The sequence below is a fragment of the Aythya ferina genome (genome assembly GCF_964211825.1).
Source record: "Aythya ferina genome assembly, chromosome: 1".
Taxonomy (NCBI): Eukaryota; Metazoa; Chordata; class Aves; order Anseriformes; family Anatidae; genus Aythya; species Aythya ferina.
Window position 1 is genome coordinate 181,850,957 of NC_140296.1, and position 8,647 is coordinate 181,859,603.

Here is an 8,647-nt window from a genome sequence, read left to right on the forward strand (position 1 = left end):
TTTAGATGCTCATTAGGGTAAAACCACCACAAGGTCAAATCACTGTACTTTGCCACATTTTCTCTTTCATTTTAAACCTGTCTCATTATCTTCACTTTCCCACATCATTTTATTTTTTTTTTTTCCCCCACGAAGAAACAATATGTAAGAGTAAGGACTTCATATTAATTTTTAGAAGTGCTCAATATAGGTAGCACATGAGGGCAGACAGAATTCACTTTGGTTTAATGTAAGCCAATGCATATTTGCAAAAAATAGTCTGAATTTCTTGTGTACTCTCAAACGGTCAGATGCTCATTGATTCAGGACATCAGAGTGCCCCTGAGAGCATGAAACACCTTAATTTTCTTGTCAGGAGTTAAGGGTTCTCTTTGTACTCAATCAACAATGATTTCAGTATTGAAATTTGATCTCTTTTAAGACAAATCTAAGTGACTGTTTAATAAACACATCTTCTCAGTGTATTGTAGCAAACAGGTTGTTTGGGTAAATTAAAATAATTGAAAAATGGCATATAAATACCATAATCCTGTTATGAGTATTAATGCTACGAGTTAGTCATTGAGTTGTGTATTCATGGGATCATTTTAAAAGATTTAATAATAGAAAGTGGAATTTCTGAGGAGGTTAATGAAAGCAGGAAATGATATGGTAGAATTTGCAGGAAACAGGGCATCTCAAAAAGCAAGTCCCTCAGTTTTGTTTTGATCAAGGCAGCAAAATAGTCAAACTGACCATTACCCAGGAGAGAGAAAATTCAAAACCACTACAGATGCATTGCTCTCTGCAGTCCTCAGGATCATTAGAGTGCTGCTGGAAGTGGGTCTGGAAAAGAAAAGGAAGAGTGTCTTTGTGCTGGGTATTCCAAAGATATGGGCAGTCTAGTAGAGTCTGGGAACAGATACTCCCAGTAGATCCCTTCTGAGCAGGAAGTAGACAGGAGCTGCCTTCTCTTGGTGCCACAACAATCAAGTTTACTTCCTGCCCCTTCTTTGTTCCTCAGTAATGCCAAGTATAGATTACTGAGACACATGTTGATATGTAAATATTGAATTTGGCCAGAAGTATGGCTTTTAACAATTGGCTTTTGTTTCTGAAGTATTTCAGCATAGAATGAAGCACTGATGGATTTCCTTTTGCCCTTTAAACACAGTTTTTTATCTATGTACTTTTCAACAGAATGCCCCTCTGTGGCTGAACATGTCAAATTAGATTTCATCATCTTCAGACATATACATTAACATTATAAAAAGATGTATTTTTACACATTTATTTCATAATTTATGGAAACAATATTATAGTTACCATATTAAAAGACATATCAAAAATTCAAGAATTTTTTACCAGGACTTTGGTTGAATTTAGTTTCTTTAAATGTCTTTAAATGAGATCTGTTCCTAATGGAAATTCTTTCAGCAACTGTAAAATCTATAAAATAAATTTATTTAAGCTGCTTAAAAATTTATAACATGTTTATTAATATATTCAAGCATGAAAAGTCAATCTGAATCAATGTATTTCTATACGTGTATGTTTTGCATTTAAAAAATTCATGCAGTTCTCTCAGTAGTATTTGAATGGACAATTTGCCTAAAATGTTATAGTGGCTTCGTCCTCTATTCTATCCATTGACCTCTGTACGCTATGACTGAAATCTGGATTAGGCTGGAAGGAATTTCTGTGCAAGATTCAAAAGAGTTCTGTTAGCATGTGAAAAAAATTGTTAGCAGAATTTTACTTCTTTAGTCATTGCAGTGTGGATAGTGTATTCAGATCCAGTTGCAATTACCATATCTAACCTCACACATGTTAATTGGTTTTATTATAAACTACCTTTCCCCTCCCAATAAATAAAATTCACAGTCATTAAGTTTCCTTCAGCGTAATTATATTTTTAAACTGTTCTAGTAATATATAAAGAACTCTAGTGTGTTACTTAAAGTAAGTGATATTTTCAAAGCTCTATGTGGTCACCAGATATATGGAAGTTAGTAAGTACAAAATTATTGTTATTACTATCACACAGAAAGTGTAGCCAAGACTACAAATACAGTATGTATTTTTATACATACAAATTTGTATACATGTCAGAATATTTGTACAATTGGTGTCTGAAGTACCTGTAATTACATTTCAGGTTTATTTCATTCTACTATAAAAAAACAAAGCCTATACTTTTCCTAAATCACGTCACTTGAAAACTGGCTTCCTTAACTGTATATAAATAATAATAATAATAAGAAGAAGAAGAACTAAATTCTAATAAAAGAATGAGTAGTTTCTAGTAAGAGATGACACGGAAACTTGAAGCTGTGGTATTTCACTGTTTCTATTAGAAAAAGTTTGTGGAAAAACTCATTATTGTTTTCCTCATTAGTTACTCTACAAAACCTTCAGCACTCACTAAAGGAAGGGATGTATTTTTCCCAGAGACTTGCTACTGGTATCCAATCAATTCAAACCATGAGATCTCTGGATTTTTATAACAATCTTCACCTTAGACTGTCTGCAAGGAGATCTAGGACCAAGAACCATAGGATCATAAAATGGTCTGGGTTGGAAGAGACTTTAAAGATCATTTAATTCCAGCTCCCTGCCATGGGCAGGGACACCTTCCACTAGACCAGGTTGCTCAAAGCCCCAGCCAAAATGGCCTTGAACACTTCCACAGATGGGGCATTCTCATCTTTTTCAGCCTGTTCCAGTGCCTCACCAGCCTCTGAGTAAAGAATTTCTTCCTAATATCTAATACAAATCTACCTTATTTTAGTTTTACTCCTTGTCCTATCACTATAGTCCCTTACAGAGAGTCCCTTCCCAGCTTTCCTGTAGGCCCCCTTTAGGTAGTGGAAGGCCTCTGTAAGGTCTCCCCAGAGCCTTCTCTCCTTCAGGCTGAACAACCCCAACTCTGTCAGCTTTTCTTCATAGGTGAGGTGCTCCAGCCCCTTGATCATGTTCCTGGCCTTCCTCTGGACTCATTCTAGTACACCTATGTCCTCCTTGTGCTGGGGGCCCCAGAACTGAATGCAGTACTCCAGGTGTGGGTCTCAGGAGAGCAGAGAGGGACAATCACCTCCCTCAACCTGCTGGCTACACCTTTGATGTAGCCCAGCATTTAGTGGGATTTCTGGGCTGCAGGCACACATTGCCAGCCCATGCTGGGCTTCTAATCAACCAACAACCCCAGGTCCTTTTCCTCAGGGCTGCTCTTAATCCTTTCTCTGCTCAGCCTGTATGTGTGTTTGGCATTGCCCTGGCCCAGATGTAAGACCTTGCACTTCACCTTGATGTGCTTCATGAGGTTCACGCAGGCTCACCTCTCAAGCCTGTCCACATCCCTCTGGATGGCATCCCTTTCCCCCAGTGTGTCAACTGCTCCACACATCTTGGTGTCATCTGCAAACTTTCTGAGGGTGCACTCAACTCTGTCCATGCTGCTGATAAAGACGTTAAACGGCAGCACTCCCAGCACCAACTCCAGAGGAACACCACTTGTCACTGATCTTCACTTAGACATTGAGCCTTTGACTACAACTCTTCAAGTGCAACCATCCAGCCAATTCCTTTCCTACTGGGTGGTCTATCCATCAAATCCCCATCTCTCCAATTTAGAGACAAGGATATCACAGGGGACAATGTGAAATACTTTGCATAAGTCCAGGTAGTTGATGTCACATGTTCTTCCCCTATCCACCAATCACCAAAAGTAATCATATCCTTATTTTACATGTGCCTTAGCATAGTTTCCAGGAAGATCTGCTCCATGACCTTGCCAGGCACAAAGGTGAAACTAACTGGCCTGTAGTTCCCCAGGTATTCCTTTTACCCTTTTTTAAAATGGGGGTTACTTTTCTGCTCTTCCAGTCAGTAGCAACTTCAGACTGCCATGACTTCTCAGATATGATGGATAGCAACTACATCTGCCAGTTCCCTCAGGACCTATGGATGTATCTCATCAGGTCACATTGACTTGTACAGCTTTTGGCTTCTTAGATCACAGTTGATCCAGAAGGATGTTGTGAGGGACAGTGTCAAAGGCCTTACTAAAATACAATAAGATTACATCCACTGCCTTCTCTTCACCCACTAAGTGTGTGACTTTATCAAAGGAAATCAAATTACTAAGGCCAGACTTTCCCTTCATAAGCCCATGTTGACTGTGCCTGATAACAGCTTTGTTCTAAGTGCTTCTCAATAGCACCCACGATAATCTTCTCCAAAACTTTTCCAGGGACAGAGGTTAGACTAACAGGTCTAGCTTTAAATTTGAAATTCTATTTGTGTAGTGTGCTACAACACATGATTCAGCATCTGACCAAAACCAGAATTCAAAGATAATTCACAACTTGTTTTGAGTGCTTTTTCATAATTACATTGCTGCGAGTAGATGTGCTGAAACTACTGTGACCATATTTACTTAAGCAGCAGTGACCATCATGTGTAATCACAGAGTGTGTACATACAGATGGATCTGGTACAGTTGTAGATGCATACAAGCTAAATGTACATGTCTGAGCCAAATAATGTTCTCAATGGAGCAAAGTAGACATGGAGAAATTAATTAGTTTGACTGAATCACTGACTGAAAGCACCACTGACTGTAAGGGGTGGGGGCCTACATATATATTTTAAACTCAAGACACCTAACATTGAATGATAACTTAAATACATTCCCATTCACAGTGGATGAAAATGAAAGATAAAATATGCTTTATTAATCACACCAAATACAAGATAAATAAGCTAGAATGTCAGGTAAAGGATGGAAGTCTTAAGACAACCTGAAAATAATACAATGTCTGAAATCAATGTATTGCAGGAAATATTCATGCATAGAACATATAATATAGCTTTGTACTTAAGAAGTTCCATAGAACAGTATGAATGTCTGACTAGCAGGGCGTATAGAATCTATTTATAAATCTGTAGGCATAAGAATATAAATATTAGTTCTCTATCTCACCTCTAGGTCATTGGAAGGAACTTGAGTGTTCAGCTTGGAGGGAGATTTAAAGAGGGAGCTAAATTTAACAAAACAGGAAAAGATGACTGTGGTTGTATGCATAGATGGTGATGAAATGTTACAGTTGGGAAAAACAGGGTGGCACTATCTCAACATTTCAGATATTTTTAATTAGAAAACCAGTTTAGATCACATAACAGAAGGTAGTAATCTCAAATTCTGGTTAAATAAGATGAATAACTGTTTCAAGAGTAACTGTAATTGGCAGATCAGGTAATGCAGTATCAAAGCAAGTTTAACCATGAGACTCATTTGAACCATTTAAAATGTTAATTTTAAATTATAATTTTCTGTGTTCCAACTAATTAAACTAGAGAAGTAGGTTTTACTGTTTCTATAGAGTAAGTCTTCAACTTCAAGGCAGCCTAGCTGCATAATATACAAAACCCCACTTCCTCCTGAAAAGAAAGAGTTCAGATGACAGAATATGCAGTACCTGGTTACCTCCCACAAAGATCAAACATGCTAATACGTTAATCTGAGCATACTCTTAACTGGCAAATTCTCAGGATTAAAAAAAGAAAAAAAAAAAGAAAAAAGCATGGATTAAAAATAAATAATAATTGAAAGGACCATCTCACAATCCAACAATCAAGGTGTCAAAAACTCCAGTGGAACATAGATTACCTGCAGCAGAACATGTTGGTTAGTAACGCCAACAGAACCCTGGCTTGAGTGGCCAGCAGGACAAGGGAAGTGACTGATCCTCTGTACTTGACTCTGATGAAACTGCACCTTGAATATTGTGTTCAGTGTTGAGCCCCTCACAACAAGAAGGACATCGAGGTAATGGAACATGTCCAAAGAAGGGCAACAAAGCCGGTGAAGGGTCTAGAGAACAAGTGTTATGAGGAACAGCTGAGGGAACCAGGGTTGTTTAGCCTAGAGTAAAGGATGTTTAAGTGAAACCATATCACTCTCTACAATTACCTTAAAGAAGGTTATAACAAGGTGGGAATCGCTCTCTTCTCCCAAGCATCAAGTGATGAGACAAGAAGAAATAGCCTTAAGTTGCACCAGGGAATTATTAGGTTGGATATTAGGAAAAAGTTTCCTCACCGGAACAGGCTGCACAGGGAATTAGTTGACTCACCATCCCTGGAGGTCTTCAAAAATATAGATGTAATGCTTAGTGACATGGTTTAATGGTGGATTTGGCAGTGCTAGATTAAAGGTTGGACTAGATGATCTTAGAGTTCTTTTCCAACCTAAATGATTCTATGGTTCTATGTCCCCAGAAGTTATAAACACTTCTCCATTGCTACCAGAAGACGACATTGCCTGCCCACAAGATGGAATTAAATGCATTGAAAATGGAACTTCTATGAGAATATAACTACCTGTTGTCAGTAGTCATCATTAACCTCTTGAACTTACCTTTATGGGTATATGGGTTTATGGGTAAGAATGCGTACAGTCTGTTGTGTGGTTCCACAATAACACATATGAATGTTTTGGTTAACTTCAATTAGATTTGTCACAGAGGTAGGTGTTTCAAAGATAAGCAATGTCTGAGAAAAAAAGATAATGAAGTAGAAGAGGAACCTGAGTAGTGTCTCTAGAGAACATCAACAAGTATAACCAGGAAACAACAGTTCTTAGATTACAATAAAATTATTCAAGGATAAGCAAATTAGGCTATTAGGCTATGTGTTACTCATGATAACGAACATCTCTAAGAATTTTTGTCTTCCCCCAAAATCTATGCTACTTACAGAGACTCAAGAGCAAAACATTTCTTGAAATAAGTGTTGTTTTAAACTAATTCCAGTATATTCAAATAGTAACATAATTTGCTAAGTGAAAGATAGCTAAACAATCCATTTTTATTATTAGCTGGATGGCCTATGCTTATAGCCAATAATTTTATTTTAAAAATATGTATCTTCTGTAGTACTTGGAAGGCAAGTTAATCTCTCATTGTCTTGACAGAGAGCAAGTATGCTTTGCATGTCGTCTACAGACTATGTAATAATCCATTAGCTATTAGCTAACATTGTTCTGTTACATTGCTCCAAAATATTTTCACAGCAAAATATTTTCAAGGTCTTCCTAGTCAGTAAAGATCCATCAGTGCTTGCACTGCAGAAATTCAGCGCACCTTCAGAGAACTCCCTTTGCACTTATATTACACCATACACAGACAAACCTTTGGAATCTCTTGTCCCCTAAGTCCTTCCAGGACCCTTCCCAAAACCTCTCTAGCACTTTTGAAAACACAGTCCTTCACCCATTCATTCACCATCTACACTGCAAAGAAAAATGCAAATAGTAGCAATGAAAAAAAAATAACAAAGGGGATGGGGGAGGGGTTTAGTTCAAGTGTTACAGAACTACCAAAGATAGGTGGTAACTGTTATGGTACAAAATATGTTGCACCATGGCAAAAGCAGACATCTTACTTGAGAAGAACTGACAAGGAGTAACACATGAAATATGTATTGCTGTCTAAGAGCTGTAGGGCTACATATGTGTGGCAAAGGGCTTGTGTTAGTCATTTCAGAGATTAAAAAGTGCCTCCAATTTTGTGTGCTTCTATGAAGAAACCGCCACTAGAAGAAGATCCAGTAAAATACATGCTGAAGTGTACTGCTGGATTGCAGTCCTGTTGCTCAGTATCTTTCATCAAAGCAATTGTAGCTATTACTTTGATGACTACATAGAAGATAAACACAGAGACTTGATTTTTAAATCACCAAACTATATATAACATCTGAAGATTTCATAAAACAACAAACCTTCTGTCAGCCCTTCATTCTTGTTGGTCTCCATGAGAAACAGGATGCAACAGAAGCAGGTGAAGATATCTCTATAATACCTCATCTTGGTCCTAGAAAAAAAAAAAAATAGGCTGATGGAGCAGCTTCTTTAAATGGTATTTAGCTCATTGAGAGCAACCTCAGTAGAAGGTAACTAAAACACACCACACCTGTACTCTTTTTTTTTTTTTTTTTTTTACTTCCTCTAAAATAGCTAGCATTTTCCACCACCAGAAGTCTCACACTGGATTTACCAGACCAGAGAACTGCTTCACATTGCTACTTCCTCTATTACTACAAGTAAGTGCTAAGCTGTCTCTAGAAATTGAATTAATCATCCTACTGTTTCTCTTTAGGCAGAAAAGGTTAAATTGAAAGCATATTAATTGACTGAGCTAAAGAAAAAGGTTTAACATTTTCTGGTATCTTAGCCCTGAGAATGTCTCATCATGATTTTCCTATAGAAGTCCTTATTTCAGATCTGATTCTCATTACTGATATAATGTCAGGTGGTTAAAGATAACACCTGGAAGAAGAAAGGCATCTATTGCATTTGCATTCAGACTATCATCAGGGTTGTAGAAATAAGTAGCACTTCAGGGCTAATTTCTTCAACAATGTTAACTAAATTCAGAAGCAGGTTTGTGAGACTTCCATGCCAATTTTGTAGCTGGAAATGTTACATTATTTACAATGGAAGGAAATATGATACACATTTTAAAGCTGTTTTAAAAATGTTATTATTATTTAGTTTTATATCAAAGTGATAAAGCACACAATGAAGACAGTTGGATTAACAGGGATATGTCTAGTAAACTTAATATTTGCTATGCAGTCTGACAGAAAAAATAAACTTTTTTTTTTT

The 8,647-nt window shown here is 37.2% G+C and overlaps 1 long non-coding RNA gene across 1 annotated transcript; it reads right to left on the reverse strand.

Moving 5' to 3' along the window:
- Positions 1-7,898, reverse strand: LOC311429840. Its single transcript, XR_014688401.1, has 3 exons — positions 7,762-7,898; positions 6,401-6,534; positions 1-825 (listed from the first exon to the last, which is right to left on the reverse strand). It is a non-coding gene; the product is annotated as an uncharacterized lncRNA (long non-coding RNA).
- Positions 7,899-8,647: the final 749 nt, after the last annotated feature.